General features: G+C 36.1%; 1 long non-coding RNA gene across 1 annotated transcript in view; it reads right to left on the bottom strand.

Annotated features, from left to right (window-relative positions):
- Window positions 1-630: 630 nt before the first annotated feature.
- LOC110261440 (uncharacterized) overlaps window positions 631-18,940 on the bottom strand; it is a 222,885-nt gene continuing 204,575 nt past the window's right edge. The window contains exon 5 of the long non-coding RNA XR_014808651.1: window positions 631-3,261. This is a non-coding gene — a long non-coding RNA (uncharacterized LOC110261440). The remainder of the gene's footprint in view (window positions 3,262-18,940) is intronic.

Here is an 18,940-nt window from a genome sequence, read left to right as displayed (position 1 = left end):
CTCTAGTCCTTGTGTTCTTCACTATGAAAACACTAGTGACATTTTCTCCATGTATTTAAATGCACACATATATATATACCTTAGCGCACGCGCGCGCACACACACACACACACACACACACACACACACATACACATATGTATATATCTTAGCTCTTCTACTGGAGTGTAGGTTCCTTTAGGATCCATGCTATATTTAACTTATCCTTTTTCTTTCAATAATTTTGCACATGATATCTACTAAGTCAATATTTACTTAGTATATGAAAAGCTGTGCACTTGCTTTTCTTGTTTTTCAAATGCTTTATCTCTTGGCAATTTACACAATTTTCCATGTGTGACTTTTTCTCTTACACATGGGAAGACTGAAATGCAGAACAGTTGTGCTTAAGATGAAGCAGCTAGTAAGTTGTTGTAACTCTATAGCCATTTAAAATCGTTATTTGGACTTCTTCCTGTCTCTCTGACATTTAATCTCAGTCCTGACATCTGTTGAGCAATAAGTACACTATCTCATTGCCAATTTGGATATCCCAACCTGGTTTAATCCTACCCACCTCTGGGTAGATAATATAGCATAGGACATCGTTCCGGGGAGGCAGCTCTCATATCTATCCTATATACTTTTTTTTTTTTTTTTTTTTTTTTTTTTTTTTTTTTTAGTTTTAGTTTTCACTTTGGGGTAACTAGAGAGGAATTTGGGGAAGATTGATAAGGTAATAATCAGCCTGTTCCCAGTTAACTTGTGGTACCCCTCTTCACGTAGTATGGACCAAAAGTAGAGTAGTGCAGGAGAGAACTCAGAGAACTTGAAGACAAGTAAAGCATTTTAGGCTTCTGGTGACAAAGTTTGGCAAGAGCTGACAAGCTGACCCTTTCCCATGCACTCCTTTTCTCTAGGGACGGCTACTTTGGAGGCATCAGTTGGCACAGCCTGGCAAAGACAGTCCACTGTGACTCGACTGAGTGTGGCCTATGGTGTTTGGTTCCATAGAACAATAACATTCCAAAAAGCACAGTTTGAGGGAGTAGAAATAATTAAACAAAAATTCAGCCCTTCTCTCATATCTCTTGAAGGAATTAAAGGAAATACAATTCATAAACCCTCTCTTCTTTTACATTTCCAATTTTCCAGCATATCCACACACTCCAGACCATCCTGTTTACCAAACAGCCTCACAAAATTCTCTCCAGAATTCTTCTGTGCTCCAACTCTTTCTTTGCCTACCCTCAGACACCCACCCTTTGCTTTGTTGATATATGTTGATATAGTTACAGCTTTATTGAGGTATAACTGAGATACCAAAAATGTATATAGTTACCGTATACAATTTAATGAATTTAGACATATGAGTTTGGGTTTATAATACTAGGTAATAAACATATCCATCACGTCCAAAAGTTTCCCTGTGTCCCTTTGTTGTTGTTTTTGTGGTAAGAACACTTAACATGAGCCTATCCTCTAAATTATTTTTTTTTTTGTCTTTTTAGGGCTGTACCCACAGCACATGGCAGTTCCCAGACTAGGGGCTGAATTGGAGCTGTAGCTGCAGGTCTTCACCATAGCCACAGCAATGCCAGATCCGAGCTGCATTTGCAAGCTGCTCTGTAGCTCATGGTAATGCTGGATCCTTAACCCACTGAGTGAGGCCAGGGATGAAACTCACATCCTCCTGGATAGTGTTTGGGTTCTTAACCCACTGAGCCACAACAGAAACTCCTAAACAAATTTTTGAGTGCACAGTATCTTATTGTGAATTATAGGCACTATGTTGTATAGCAGTTCTCCATGACTTATTCATTCTGTATAATTATAACTTTATACCCACTGAACAACAATTTCCCTCTCCTCCCAGGATTTAGTAACCACTATTCTATTTTCTGCTTCTACAAGTTTGACTATTTTAGATATCTCCTGTGAATTCAATAATGTAGCATTTCCTATGACTGACTTATTTCACTTAGCATAATATCCTCAAGGCCCACCTATGTTGTCACAATTGGTAGAATTTACTTTTTTAAGGCTGAATAATATTATATTGTATATATATATATCCTTTAAACGTATCCTTTATCCATTCATCTGTGGATGGATATTTGGATTGTTTCCATGTCTTCGTTATTGTGAATAATGCTGCAATGAACATGGGAGTGCAAAATATCTCTTTGAGATTCTAATTTCCGTTTTTTTTTTTTTTTTTTTTTTTTTTTAGGTATAAATCCAGAAGTGTGATTGCTGGGTCATACAGTAGTTCTATTTTTAATTTTTTGAGGAACATTTACACTGTTTTCCATAGCAACTATACCATTTTACATTCCTACCAACAGAAATGTTCAAGGGTTCCAGTTCCTGCACAATCTCACCAACACTTCATATATATATATATATATAATGTATAATTTTAAAATAAAACCATCCTAACAGGTGTGAGGTGCTTCTATTCAACATAACACTAGAAGGTCTATGCAGTGCAATTAGGCACTCAAATGAAAAAGGAAGAAGTAAAATTATCTCTATTTCCAAATAACATAATCTTCTGGACTGGAAAACTCCACAAAAAACTGTTAGAACTAATAAACAGATTCACTAAAGGTGAAGGATACAAAATCAACATACAAAAATCAGTTAAGTTTCTGTATACTAACAACAAAGGATCCAGAAAGGAAATTAAAAACAATGCCATTTAAAATAGAATAAATCACTTAGGAATCAACTTAACCAAAGAGATGAAAGACCAGTAATACATTGACGAAAGATATAAAACTATAAGACATTGATGAAAGAAATTAGAGAGAACAGAAATAAATGGAAGAACATCCTATATTTGTGGATTGGAAGGCTTAATGTTATTAAAATGTTCATACTACCCAAAGCAAACTACAAATTCAATGCTACCTGCATCAAAATCCCAGTGATTTTTTTTTTTTTAAATAGAAGCAGGAGAAACACTACTAAAATTCATGCAGAACCACAAATGATCCAGACTAGCCAGAGTGATCTTGAGAAAAAAGAACAATGTTGGAGACATAATACTTCCTGATTTCAAAATATATTACAAAGATACAGAAATTAAAGCAGTATGGCTCTAATATAAAGACAGACATATAGACCATAGACCAGAATAGACAACGTAGAAATAAACTCACCTGTAGATGGTCAAGTGATCTTCAACAAGAGTACAGATTGACTTAAGCCACTATGGTTGAAACTTCCTTCTCTAGATCTCTGTTAGAATCTTTTTTGTCTACTCACTGATTTGGCCTGAAAAAAAAAAATCCTAACATTAAGACACACACTAAATATCTCAAGAGAATGGTGATGAGTAGGAAGGGGTCAATGATTAAACTGGAAAGGTTTATCCTTGGCTAGTTAAGAGAGGAAATAGTCTGTGATGATGTTAGTGTGTTGTATAACATCACTTTAGGAAAATCAAGATACTGGTGAAACATCTGAAAAGCTTTGTAAACTGTGAACATGGGAAAAGGAAGCCAGGGCAAGAAAGAAGGCATCACATTGATATTTGCTAACTACTGCAGATATGCTGGTATATTTGAGACCAAAACTCAATAACAAGGTGTGCCAACCAGGGAGCTGATTGGAGCACCAACTCATAAGAAGCACAAAATACCACTGGAAAAAATCAGAAATGATGCCAAGTTGTATATTCATATGTAGCTCATTATTGTAATGTATTTCATTTCTTCCTGCAGTAGATAATGCCCTTAACAATAATTTAAAAAAACAAAGAAAAAAATGTTTCTCACTGGTTGTATTTTACTATATATTGTTGAGCTAATACTTAAAAAGGTATGTCTGAAGGACCGCTAAAATATCTCCCTGCCTGAGGTGCTTACATCATGCTCTAGCCCTTTTTGAAAATATTTTTTTAGTCTCAGAAATATATGGAGTCATTTTGGTTCAGGCAGTTGGGGAACAAGGACAGAGGTCCTGCTATTAAAAAGGTAACTATGATCTGAACAGCAAAATTTGGGGTTAAATGGATATAGACGAAACATGTACAGAACAAATGGAAATGCCCAGACCAGGGATCAAATCCAACCACATCTGTGACCTTTGCTACAGCTATGGAAATGCCAGAACCTTAACCCATTGCACCAGGGCTAGGAAAGAACTGGTGCCTCCAGAGACAAGCTGAATCATTAACCTACTGTTCCCCAGAGGAACTCCCTAGTTTTTAATTTTATTTTTTGGGATAATTTTCAACATTATATTCCAAAATCTCTAATGGATTTGAAAAACATTTCTGCCATATTGTATTTAATTTCTAAGCACACTTTTTTTTCTTTTCTTTTCTTTTTTTTTTTTTTTTTTTTTGGTGTTTTATGTAGCTTTGTTTTTTTTTTTTTTGTTTTTTTTTTTTTGTTTAATTTTTATTTTCCCACTGTACAGCAAGGGGGTCAGGTTATCCTTACATGTACACATTACAATTACATTCCCCCCCCCCTTTCTTCTGTTGCAACATGAGTATCTAGACAAAGTTCTTAATGCTATTCAGCAGGATCTCCTTGTAAATCTATTCTAAGTTGTGTCTGATAAGCCCAAGCTCCGGATCCCTCCCACTCCCTCCCCCTCCCATCAGGCAGCCACAAGTCTCTTCTCCAAGTCCATGATTTTCCTTTTTCTTTCTTTTAAAAAGCACTCTGCTCTCAAGGGATGTATATCTTCTTTTATCTCTGTGAAGATATTAAAGTTTTAAAAAACGTTTTATTCTCATCTTCCATTGTCTTTATTTTCTCCTGAATCCTTTCATTCTGTTTTTCTCAGCCTTCTATGTTTTGTGTTGGAGGTACTCCTCAGCTCTTTGATGATATTTGAGTCTAATTTATATTTAGATCAGCATACTAAAAGCAGATAGGAAACTGAATACCTGAGCAGACCTTGGTGTTTTTGAGATTTTCCTAAAGGTGACTGGGACATGACCAGATCCACAGAACAGGCCTATAGCTGTTAGTATCTGTGTGCCTTTTCCTTGGGTTGGTTATTTACCCCAGAGAAAACTCTTTTAATTACATGACTGGATATTAAAAATCTGCTCTGTTGCCAAGCAAGATAGTGGGTTGGGATGTCTCAGAATTTAATATCCACACTTTCACGCAATACCTTCACCTTCTCCCCAGCCTCCCTCACCAGTACACCCAGATTTGATATTTCTACTGAGGAAAACTTTTGCTTTTTGCCAGATGGTAATTTGTGGTTGAAGGGACTCAAGAAGAGAATCATGGGTGTAACTGCTTACAATGATGTGCAATCAATTACCTTGGTTTCTTTTACCCCACTGTCCAAAGATACCCTCATGCCTCCATCCCTCAGACCTTCTCTGTTTCCATGCAAGAAATTAAACTACCTTGGATTGATCTTCTTCCTCCTCCTCTAGGCTCCTCTGACCTACAAGTCAATTATCCCTTCCATAGTCCTGTTTCCAATGTTCAAACTGTTGAAGACATCTTACATCTCCCATTACCTTTCCCCATTTGTCCCTCTGAGTTTATACCATTTACTTTTATTAGCATATAGTTGATTTACACTTTTGTGTTAATTTCTGCTGTACAGCATAGTGATGCAGTCATATATTCTTTTTCTCCTATTATCTTCCATCATGGTCTATCCCAAGAGACTGAATGTAGTTCCCATACCATTATTTTTAACTATCACATTCATTTTATAAATTTGGTGGAAGGGGCATGTGCTTTCTCTATGTTATATTCAATTTATTTTTTATTTGATTTTTAAATGATTTTTATTTTTTCCATTATAGTTGATTTACAGTGTTCTTTCAATCTCTACTATACACCAAAGCATATAGTATCATATATATGTATGAGAGATCATTGCTTATCCACTCCAAATGAAATAGTTTGTATCTATTAACTCCAGACTCCCACGGCTACCATCAGTCAGTTCTCCAACTCCATGAGTTTCTTTTCTGTGGAAGGGTTCATTTGTGCCATATATTAGATTCCAGATATGTGATATCCTATGGTATTTGTCTTTCTCTTTCCGACTTACTTCACTCAGTATGAGAGTTTCTAGTTCCATTCATGTTGCTGCAAATGGCATTATTTCATTCTTTTTTTATGGCTGAGTATTATTCCATTGTGTATATATACCACATCTTCCTAATCCAATCATCTGTTGATGGACATTTAGATTGTTTCCATGTCTTGGCTATTGTGGATAGTGCTGCAATGAACATGCAGGTGCATCTCTCTTTTTCAAGGAAAGTTTTGTCTGGATATATGCCCAAGAGTGGGATTACTGGGTCAGATGGTAGTTCTATGTATAGTTTTCTGAGGTACCTCAATACTGTTTTCCATAGTGGTTGTACCAATTTATATTCCCACCAATAGTACAGGAGGGTTCCCTTTTCACCATACCCTCTCCAGCATTTGTCATTTGTAGGCTTACAAATGTTGGCCATTCTGGAAAAAAAAAAAAAAAGTTGGCCATTCTGACCAGTGTGTGGTGGTACCTCATAGTAGTTTTGATTTGCATTTCTCTAATAATCAGTTATATTGAACATCTTTTCATGTGCTTGTTGGCCATCTGTTTATCTTCTTTGGAGAAATGCTATTCAGGTCTTTTGCCCATTTTTCCATTGAGTTGTTGGCTTTTTTGCTGTTGAGCTGTATAAGTTGCTTGTGTATTTTAGAGATTAAGCCCTTGTCAGTTGCATCATTTGAAACTATTTTCTCCCATTTGGTAGGGTTTTTTTTGTTTGTTTTTTTATGCTTTCTTTTGCTGTGCAAAAGATTGTCAGTTTGATTAGGTCCCATTGGTTTATTTTTGCTTTTATTTCTGTTGCCTCAGGAGACGGACCTAAGAAAACTTTTGTAAGGTTGATGTCAGAGAATGTTTTGCCTATATTCTCTTCTAGGAGTTTGATGGTCTCTTACCTTAACGTTTAAGTCTTTAAGCCATTGTGAGTTTATCTTTGTGGTGTGAGGGTGTGTTCCAGTTTCATGGATTTACATGCAGCTGTCCAGGTTTCCCAGCACCACCTGCTGAAAAGACTGTCTTCTTCCCATTTTATACTCTTGCTTCCTTTGTCAAAGATTAATTGACTGTAGGTGTTTGGGTATACTTCAGCGTTCTCTATTCTGTTCCATTGGTCTGTTATCTGTTTGGGTACCAGTACCACACTGTCTTGATTACTGTGGCTCTGTAATATTGCCTGAAGGCTGGGAAAGTAATGCCTCTTGCTTAGTTTTTGTTCCTCAGGATTGCTTTCACAATATTGGGTCTTTTATGGTTCCATATAAATTTTTGGATTGTTTGTTCTAGTTTTGTGAAAAGTCTCATGAGTAATTTGATAGGGATTGCATTGAATATGTAGATTTTTTTGGGTATTATGGCTATTTTTAAGATAGTAATTCCTTCAACCCAGGAGCATGGATAGTAATTCCTCCAAACCCAGAATCCATTTCCTTGAATTCTCTTTATTTCCTTCAGAGTTCTCAGCATATAAGACTTTCACCTCCTTGGTCAGGTTTATTCCTTGATATTTTATTTTTTGGAGTGTGATTTCAAAAGTTATTATATTTTTATATTCCTTTTCTAATATTTCATTGTTAGTATACAAGAAATGCAACAGATTTCTGAATGCTAATCTTGTATCCTGTGACTTTGCTGAATTTGTTGGTTAGCTCCAGTAGTTTTTGTGCAGAGTTCTTAGGGTTTTATATATATAGTATCATGTCATCTGTATACAGTGACAGTTTTACCAATTCTCTTCCAATTTGGATATCTTTTATTTCTTTTGTTTGTCTGATTGCTGGGACATATTTAATTTATTAAGACTGATTTCAAGACTTTAAACTTCAAAATATATGTAAAAATGCATGTATGAGTTCCTGCTGTGGCTCAGCAGGTGAAGGGCCTGACGTTGTCTCTGAGAATGCAGGTTTGATTCCTGGCCTGACTTGGTGGGTTTCTGATTCAGCGCTGCCATAAACTGTGTTGCAGATCGCAGGTGTGGCTTGGATACCATATTGCCATGCCTGTGGCCACAGCCCGCAGTTGTGGCTTTGCTTCAACCTTTTGCCCGGCAACTTCCACATGCACAAGTGTGACTGCAAAAGGAAAAAAAATGCATGTAATTATAGTGTAATTTCTATTACTCCAGATAAACTAAGTCAGAATAAAAATTCTTTTAAATATTTCATGAAAATAGTACCTGATTATTAATTTGGAGCAATGACTAATTTGAAAGTATAGGAGTTCCCATTGCGGCTCAGTGGTAATGAAAATGACTAGTATCCATGAGGACTGGGTTCGATCCTTGGCCTTGCTCAGTGGGTTAAGCATCCGGTATTGTGGTGAGCTGTGGTGTAGGTTACAGACGTGGCTTGATATCTGGTGTTGCTGTGGCTGTGGTGCAGGCCAGCAGCTGCAGTTCCAATTTGACCCCTAGCCTGGGAACTTCCATAGGCTGCGGATGCAGCCCTAAAAGGACAAAAAAAAAAAAAAAAAAATTTAAAGTACAGAAAAATATGAAGTATTACTTTAAATGATATGCCATTGTAATAGGAACTATAAAAATTAGGTAAATATTTCACATGTCCTTAAAATATAAAGAGGGATTAATTCTAGGAAAACAGACATTATAAAGCTTACCTGTTAGAAAAAAGGACATAATGAACTTCTTTGCATAACAGATACTGACTCACAGACTTTGAAAAACTTAGGTTTCCAAAAGAGACAGGTTGGGGGGTGGGGGCACGCGCTGGGGGTTTGGGATGGAAATGCTATAAAATTGGGGTTGTGACGATCATTGTACAACTATAAATATAATAAATCCATTGAGTAATATATATAAAAAATAAAGCTTACCTGTTAAACAAGGTCAGATTTCCCCACTATGAAATAAAGATGTTTGGTTTGCATGTATTTTTTCCTCACAAATTTGGGAGTAGTGACTATCCTAACCTACTATTATCTCTGTAAATAATGTTTTCTCAGAACCTAAGTTAATGAGGTAAGTCTTCCTGATATACTCATTAAAATTTTAAAAATAGATCAACTGATAAATGTGGTGTCAGAATTTCCAGGCTAGGGGAAAACCTGTATCTAACAGTGATCAATGCCCAATGCCGACACCACGACACTACATATTCATTTAATGAACCTCTTATCTGTTAATTACTACTCTTCCCTGGATTAAGATGATTCTGCTTCCTGTGAAAAATCTGTAAGAAAATTGGACTTTTGTATACAATTATTTGTCATTTGTTGAACGTTTGGGCTGATGTGATATGGACTACATTTTCCAAAGCTTTGAAGAGCTTTCATTGTCATTTTAAAGATAAAAGGAATAACCTACTCAGTAAAAATTTACTGTAAAGGAATATCTTAAGAAAGAATTCTTTTGAAAGAATTCAGTGCAGTAAAACCTGTGCTAGTGAATTTTTTTCCTGCAGTGCTGTTAGGAATTCCATGGACATATTAAAAATGCACACTCCAAGACCCACCTCTTCTGAATTCCACGTCCACTAAACAGGCAGGTGTTGTGAAGTTAGTACTAAAATCAGGCAGTTCAGGCTTAAACACCTACTATGTATTAGGTGTCATGACCTTGGGTGAGTCAATCACTCTGAGTTTATGTACACATCTATAAAATGGGGGCATTGCCATCCACTTCCTAAAGAATAGAATCTGCCTATAAATCTGGTAAGGCTGTGCATGTGAAGCCCAGTACCTACTGCTAGGTGTGCTGCAGGTAATCAATCCATGTTGGTCTTCCAACGGTCAAGAAGTGCATAAAGGATACACAAAGCTTCTAACAATAAGCACTTTAAAAGCAAAAGATTTAAATTAACATAATTGAGTGTGTAAAGAATTTCATTCTTGATTCCCTGTTTTTACTGGGAAGTGGGCATTTTTTTCCTGAATTTACTGGTATTTGAATAAATTGTTCTCACCAGTTAGTAGAAGGAATGGATATGTGTCAGAATCAGCTAGGTAACATTCCAACCTTTATTCTCTACACTGGATTCTTAGCCAGAGACTCTGCTATATCAACTTCTGTCAAAAATTCATTGTTTCAAGCCTATGAAATCAAATTTTTTTTTGAAATCCAATTCTTATAAAGACTTCCTGAAATCACATGTCAGGAATGTGAATTTCTATAGAACCATACTTGCTTTCAATTATGTTTGGATAAATGACAAAAGCTCTCTCCATTAATTTCATGATATATGACAGTATGTAGCTTCCTAGTCTAAGTACTCACATATTCATTGGTGTATCCCAGGGCCATAGGAACTGCAAATTCTAAGCAGATGTATCAGGGAAGAAACAAAACTAAAATATTTCTTTAAAATTTGACATGTAGTAAATAAAAAATCATTTCTGTTCATAATGTTCAGACAGTGTCACAATGTTAAAATAAATTCACTTTATTTCTCTTTTCTTTTCTTATTGTCACATGCACTCACAGCATATGGAAGCTCCAGAGCCAAGGCTGGAGAAAGAAAATTTGTCACAGCTGCGGCAAAGCAAGACCCTTTAACCCACTGCACTGGGTCAGAATCAAACCCACACCTCCGAAGCCACCTGAGCTGCTGCAATCAGATTCATAACCACTGTGCACAGTGGGAATTCCTATCAGTTCTTAAATCATTGCATTTCTAGGTTAAAGATAATTTATTTTTACTGCTGCTGCTGCTACTATTACCAACAGTAATCACTGGAAAATATTTATTGAGTCATTACTATGTGTTAACTACTGTGTTATACAACTTTACCTGCATAATCTCATCTAATCCTCTCAACTATATGAGAAAGTTTCTCTTAAGAATAATCTAATATAGCAGTTATGGTTCCAGCTCATTGAACTACAAAGGATATACCTAATCCTTACAGCTTATAAAAATCTTTCAGATAGCTTGAGGACAATTTTATGTTTCATTTTTCAGATCAATCTTTTTATTCTTTCTAAAATGAAGAGACTGAGATTCTCCTTTTCACTTTTGTAACTGCCCTCTTAGTGTCCTCCAGTTTCTATGTTTTCCTCCTCTAGATGTTACCTGTAACCAAATGGATACTTTGGTACACAATAGCCAAGGATTACCACCTCCCTTTAGGTGAATTTAGCTTTGCTCTCTAACCTAATGGCACGTTAGCTCTTTTGGCCTCCTCACCACATATTTATCAGGGTCTGTGTTACCCATATTTATTGTCCTTCATCTCCTTCTCTGCTGAAATTATTAGTAAAATTTGTATGGATATGTATTTATAATACCTATATCTCAAATTCATATAGTTAATTACTATTTTTGTAAATTTATACAAGGGTTAGATAAAAATTTTAAAAATGTGGGAGTCCCTATTGTGGCGCAGTGGAAATGAATCTGACTAGTATCCATGAGGATGCTGGGTCAATCCCTGGCCTAGCTCAGTGGTTAAGGATCCAGCATTGCCATGAGCTGTGGTGTAGTTGCAGATGCTGTTCAGATCCCATCTTGCTGTGGCTGGCAGCTGTAACTCTGATTCGACCCCTAGCCTGGGAACTTCCATATGCCATGGGTGCAGCCCTAAAAGGAAAAATAAAATTTAAATGTGAAAAGTCAATTTGTATTTTCTTTGAAGAATGTAGACAGAGATAGAAGCCCAGACACATACGCACACCATCACTGATGTTTCCTTGACTTCATTCAACTCTTAGCAATTTAGGAGCTAGCTGAAGTGGAACTAAAACCATACCCAAATAAATGATAAGCATAGTCATGGAAAATTGAAAACTGACACTCTATTTAATTTGAGTAATGTGAGTAAAATGAAATGCCATTCTAATCAAAATTTTTAGACATTAAAAATATCCAATGTGCCCAAGTACACACACACATAGAAATTCTTAATTTAAAGAAGTTATTGTGAAGATTCTTATAGTAAGTCTATGCATACAGGCAACGGGTTTTGTTGGCAATGGGCCAATTTCATGGCTATATGGAAGTTAAAGATGCAGAAACTATTTAAAAATAATGTTTCCAAAGCTTCAGTAGATTTCTTCATTTTTATCTTTTATCAATTTCCTAGATTATTGAAAAAGCTAAAGAAACAAATCCAAGTTTCCTTTTGTTGACATGGTAAAATAACCACAAAGAAAGTATTCTATAAAACCCTTATATTTGGCTTATAAAATTACATTCTTTGAATTGAACAGGACATTTAGACTTGGTCTTTGACCCCTCCATTGTTGACAAAACTAGAGTTTCTAAAAAGAAAAGGCTCCTTTGGTATTTTTCCTCTTTATTTACTCTAAGTATTTTATTGGTTAGATGAAAATGTATTTATATGTTAAGTGATGTTTTTTCCCCCAATAGATTTATTTACTTTTCCTTCAGGACCTTTGCTTTTATATTATTTCTTTAAAACTATACGAACTTCAAAATATGGTCTTTTCAGCATACTTCTTTCTGTTTTGAATAACAGTGAATTTTATCCACAGTTTCTTAGTTTATCCTGGGTCTATTCAAAAGAATACTATCTTATGAATGCTTCTTCATATATAGACAATATTTTTAAGTGGCTTTTCTATAATTTTGAAATCGTTAAAAGATATTTCTATATGGAAACTAACATGCAAGCTGGTGGAAAATGCCCAGAGTTGCCCCAAGGCTATTCTTTTTCTGATTATTTCCTTTTTCTTAATTTTCTGATCCTAACATTTGTATTTAGCTCTTAGACTATTTATCCAGCTTATTTAGGTAAGATGAGAACTAATTCTTTAGAGATTAGGAACTTCTTAAAATCTTTAATTGTAACAATAGTACTTTTGTATTTACATTACTGGAGATGAGACCAGAAGCAGTAACTTAGAAGTTAACAGACGAAGAGGTGAGAACAGAGGGTGTTCAGGGCAGAATGCTGAGGGCCCGGTTCTGGCACACATTTTTTTCCTCTACTTTGTCATATTACCTTTGCCCCAGTCTTTCTATGGTAATTTATTTCATTCTACTTACCTCTATTGACCAGCCATGTGAAAAGGATTTGTTGAAAGAAGTGATTTAAAACACCTAAAGAGTAGAAAAGCGGGGAAGAAAAAAAAAGGATTTTTTTCTTTTTTTGGTCTTTTTTGCCATTTCCTGGGCCACTCCTGCGGCATATGGGGGTTCCAAGGTTAGGGGTTGAATTGGAGCTGTTGCTGCCAGCCTACACCAGGGCCACAGCAACGCCAGATCCGAGCCGCATCTGCAACCTACACCACAGCTCACAGCAACACCAGATCCTTAACCCACTGAACAAGGCCAGGGATTGAACCTGCAACCTCATGGTTTCTAAGTCGGATTCTTTAACCACTGAGCCACGGCGGGAACTCCCCAAAAAAGGATGTTTTTAATTTTGTAATGTCTGTATCACCTTGCTTTGAGTTGTCAGGGACATATTATGGTAGATTTTGAAAGTGTTTAAACACTTGATATGGACACTCTTTCTTCATTCACCAATTTATTCATTTATTCAGTAAATACTTACTGAACATACCAACCTTGTGCCAGGAATTGTACAATGTACTGGTAAGACAGATAAGTAAAATCTATTTGTACCCTTAAGAAATTTATGGTTTGTTAGTGGGGATGAAGGTAGAAACAAATAAGTTAAAAATATTGTGGTAAGTGCAGTGCAAGGTATGTATAAAGCACTTTAGGAGATAGTAAAGACAAATATTTAAGCCATTATTGGAAAACTTGGGATAATTTCTTGGGATCGATAATACCTGAGTTGACTCTTAACTGATAGTTAGCAAAGAAAATAGTGCAGATGTTTCAAGCCTGGAAAGCAACAAGGGCCTAAAATATAAAACTGTTTGGTGTATTTCAGAAACTTCAAGTCTCATAATGCATCCCTAAATGTCAGCCAGAGAACAGTGGATCATGAAACCAACAGGAGGCCAATAGTCATGAAATGGAGAACTTTAGAATGTATTCATAAAGATAAAAATCACTTGACTTTTCTGGATAACCAAGAGAATCTGATAATTTGGCACTCAGTATAGTCAAATTTATCTGTTATGTGGAAGATGAATTTAAGTGGAAAGTGGGCAAAGGGAACATTTAGAGAGCTTCACTAAAAACCTAGCATGAGTTTTTTTGAGACTGAATTGTGCCATTTTTATCCTTCATTAACCTAAATTTAATGAACATTTTCTCTTTTTTTGAACATTTTCTTATATCAGCCAGTAGCGTAAATCTTGGGAATACAAAGTTAAGCAAAACCAGACACATTCTTATTCTCAGGACTTTTACAGATAATGAAGGAGATGGATTTTTAACAAAGTAATTACATAGGTCAGGAATTGGCAAACAATAGCTCTCATGGCAAATCTAGGCATCAGCTTTCTTATGATTGAATTATGTCCCCCTCAAAAGACATGTTAAGTCTTAACCCCCAGTACTCTAGAATGTGACCTTTTTTGGAAATAAGCCTGCCACAGAAGTAATCATGATAAAATTCAGCAATTAGGGTGGACCTTGATATTGGATCAAAGGATATTTGTACACAGATATGCAAAGAGAAAGGTGATGTGGAAACACACAGGTAAGAAAGGTATGTGTCTGGAGTGATGCATCCACTAGTAAAAGAATGCTGAGGATTCCTGGGAAACACAGGAAGCTAGAAAAAGCAGTGAAGTTATTATCCTACGTAGGTGCCAAAATGAGCATGGTCCTATTTACCCTTTGATTTCAAACTTCTAGCCTCCAGAAATGGGAGAAAATAAATTTATATTTTTTGGCACTAGGAAACTAACACAATTCTGTTTTTGTAAACACAATGTTACTAGAAAAGAGCCACATCAATTTTTTTTTTAATTTATCCGACAGCAGAATTAAGTACTTGTGACAATGACTGTGTGGGTGAGAAAGCCTAAAATATTCACTAAATGGCTCTTTACAGAAAATGCTCACTGATCTCTGATACAAATAAATGTAAAATATCAATTAAATATCTCTGATACAAATAAATGTAAAATACCAGGGAGAGCAATATACCTATAAAATGTGCAAAGATGGTGAAGAAAATGGGTACAGTAGTTCCTCCTTTATCCATGGTTTTAGCTCCCATGGTTTTGGTTACTTGCAGCCAACCATCATCCAAAAATATTACATGGAATGTTCCAGAAATAAACAATTCATCAGTTTTAAATTGTGCACCATTCTGAGTGGCCAGATGAAATCTTGTGCTCTTCTTCTTTATTCATCTGGGATATGAATCATCTTTTTGTCTGGCCTGTCCTGCCCTTAAGTCACTTAGTAGTTGCCTTGGTTATCAGACTGACTATTGCAGTATCATAATGCTTGTGTTCAAGTGACTCTTATTTTACTTAATAATGAACCTAGGAGTTCCTGCCATGGCTCAGCACAAATGAATCTGAATAGTATCCATGAGGACTCAAGGTTTGATCCCTGGCCTCACTCAGTGGGTTAAGGATCTGTCATTGTGGTGAGCTGTGGTGTAGGCGCGGATCTGGCGTTGCTGTGGCTGTGGCTGTGGCCAGCAGCTATAGGTCCTATTCAACCCCTAGACTGAGAACCTACATATGCTGTGGGTGCAGCCCTAAAAAGGCAAAAAAAAAAAAAAAAAAAAAAAAAAAAGCATTAAATTTGTGGGTGGAAAATAGGAACAGAAAACATGTTCCACTTGATGGCCACTGAGTCATACAAAGAATTCACTAAGGGATCCTGTGAAACCAACGATATCAAGCCATTGGCTGTAAGTAAGGGATAGTTACATAGATTAAGGAATAGGAATAGGTTTAGACTGAAAAATATAAAAAATTACTGGAGAGGTTGTAGCAGATGAAGAGATTGCTGCCTTATTTCCCACTCTGTTGAAGTAGATTAAGGAGAGAAACCACAGTCATATAATTTTTTATCAAAATGTATTTCTACAATTGTTTTATTTTATTAGTTGTTACTTTCTATTCTGCCTAACTTATAAATTGAAATTTATCATATACATAGGGTTTGGGTAATGTCTGTGGTTTCAGACATCCACAAAGGAAGGCTCTTAGAACATATCCTTCACAGATAAGGGAAACTATTGCATTAAGATAGAGAAAATTTATTCAGAAAGATCTTCTCACAAAGGTTATTGAGCATTTATCAAGTGAAGGTGGTAGAGGAAAAATTCCAAGAATAGGAAACAACGTATGTGTCTTAGCCAGAATTATCCCAAAGGAGAGCATTTGAAGCAAGTGCTTTCATGCAAATATTTCTTTAAAGAAGTGATCCCAGGCAGCAAAAGCAAGGGACTGGGGAGTGAAACAAAGAAGGAGGAAATCTACATGTGTACAAGATCCTGCTGATCTCACTGGAAGCAACTCATACAAGAATTTCTTAGATACCTCTCAGAATTTTCTCTATGGGTATCCTCCAAACGCTGACTTGAGAAGGCCCTGGACAGGAAGTGAGAGGTACCTAGCCAAGGCCAAGGCCAATGCTAGCTGTTGTCAGATATACCTGTGGGAAGCTGACCAAGGCATGTGGTGACCTGGTCACTGTAGTAGATGCACAGTGGTGCTGCCACAATGTAAAGTATCCACAGATCTAAGTTGGAGGGGATGAGGTTCAACTGAGGTGTAGTGGAAAGGGTTGGTGAGGCTATAATGTAGAAAGGTGCAAAGCAGTATCAAATGTGCTAGAGGCAAAATGAGGCGGAAGAGTTAGGTAAATGCCAGACAGCCTGGTCTTTTGTTCATCTTGTTAAGAGCTCCGTTTTTTATCTAAGTCCAATATCAAGCCATTGAAAGATAGGAAATTGATCAGACTTGTATTTTGGAGAGTCATCACCAGCTTTAAAGACCACTGGCTCTAGGTAACCCTGGCTTTAGGCAGCCAGCTGTGGGGAATGGATTGGAAAAATGAAAAGAGTGGACACAAGGGAACATTTTAGGAAGCTGTCAAAATGGCCTTGTTGACAGAGAGAGGTAACTTGGTCTACAGTGGCAGAGATGGAGATTGGAGAGAAATAGACATATTCAAGATATTTAGTGTTTAGCAGAAAAAAAATACAGTATTTGACAATAGATTAGATTTTTAGAAAGTTGTAGCAAAGAAGGTGTCGAGAATGGTAAACAAACATCCATCTTGTGGAAACTGATGAATGTTGGTACCTGTCACTGACAAGGAAACTATAAGAAGGAGCAGATTTAATATAGAATCTTGAGATACCTTTAAGACATCTAAATCACTATGTCAGATAGGCTGGTGAACATATAAATCTGGTGCTCAGAAGAATATAATTGGTTATAAAGAGAAACTGGGAATCTATCTGCATAAAGAAAATGATTAAAGCTCTATTTGGGGTTGGAATTGACTGGAGAGCATATATGATAAGAAAAAAAAGGAAGGGTTAGGGCAATTCTTAAGAAATACTTGAGACTAGATAAAGAAGGATACATTTGCAAAATAAATAAAAAAGAGGCAGATAGAAAAAGTGGTGAGAGAACACAAATCAAAAATATTTTGTGATAAAAATAGTAGATCTGGAAATTGATTAGAATTGGGGGAGAGCTCAAGAGAGGTAAGAATGACCCCCCCACACACATACTAGTTTGCAGGAGTGTATGGATGAGCTGGAACGAAGATGAAGTAAGTTTTAAATTTGGAATTTGAGGTGGCTGGGAGGCATTTAAAATACACAACTAAAAATGTTATTACTGAGGTTACCTTTCATGTACATAAATAACACTTGCAATGTGTCAGGTATTAGTCAAAGCATTTTATTATTAAGTATCAAAACAACTACCACTATAGCCTTCATTTTACTCATGAGAAAAACGGGCTCAGGGATATTCTATAACCTGCTTAGAATCACACAGCTACCAAGTAATGGAGCCAGAATTTAAACCTAGAAAATCTGGCTGAAGAACATTCTCTCTGAATTATTATGTTAATTGCTTTTACTATATAAATCCAAAAGATAGAATGGAAATACAATCTGTATGTATAAATTTAGCAGTAGCCACTACAGGTTGGTGTTAAAACCATAAGAGAAGAGGAAGCATGAATAGAGTAAAAAAGAGCAGGTGATAAAAAGAAGCTTGAAATAAAAAGCACTTTATAAAGCTGGCAGAGAGCATTTTTTAAAAAAGAGACAGAAAAGGAATTATTGGAATAAAAGGAAAACCAAAAGAATAGAGAATCACAGAAGCCAGCAATATAAAGAATATTTAGAAGGTAGTGACAATATAGCAAATTCAGTTAGCAATGTCTAGTCAAGTTAGGATAAATATGTTATATATTCATAGGGTGTGGGAATCAGAACATCTCTGGTGACCTCAGAAAGCACTGCTTTGGGAGTGTGGTAGTGATAAAAGCTGAATAACTGGATTTAGTTGAGCGAAAGTGAGATAAAAGAGTTAAAATAGGAAAGGTGCTTGCTTCTTTTAGACATTTGTACGAGGAAGCAAAAAGACTTTTCAGGAGTATAAAGAGGGCACATAGTTAAGGGAGAGATTTTTTGGAAGATAAAATAGAGATTGGGGTATGTTTACCAGTTCTAGCAAAAGGAATAGCAAGAGAGGGTATAGGACTGATGGAACAAAGAACTGGGAAAAAGCAAAAGATGGGAGGTCCTGATGCCAAAGGCATTAGTGAATGAGCCATGTTATTATGAAGCAGATTGCATTATTCTCTTACATATTCATGTAGGAGCGGGGGCTGGGGGGTAAGGATCATGATGATACAGATTTTTTAAACTATAAAGGAAAGAAAATTAGAGAAATTATGGTTTTCGGGTTGTTTCTAAAAGCAAAGTTGGTGGAGACTGAAATGAACTTAGAAGAGAGGTGAATTTCTGGAATACTTGAGAGAAATGAAAAAGTAAGATAGGTAAGAATAAGTAAAATGACCAAATGGACAAGCTAAAATTGTAACTGAAACACATTGCGATTTTACTGGTACTAATCTATATATTGGTTTAG

This window comes from Sus scrofa, chromosome 6, assembly GCF_054392235.1.
Source record: "Sus scrofa isolate SSC_HxYL_T2T_F1_AM1 chromosome 6, Sscrofa_HxYL_maternal_Yorkshire_Landrace_v2.0, whole genome shotgun sequence".
Taxonomy (NCBI): Eukaryota; Metazoa; Chordata; class Mammalia; order Artiodactyla; family Suidae; genus Sus; species Sus scrofa.
The sequence above is the reverse complement of the archived record's forward strand: the minus strand, read 5'-3'. Positions and strand labels throughout refer to the sequence as shown.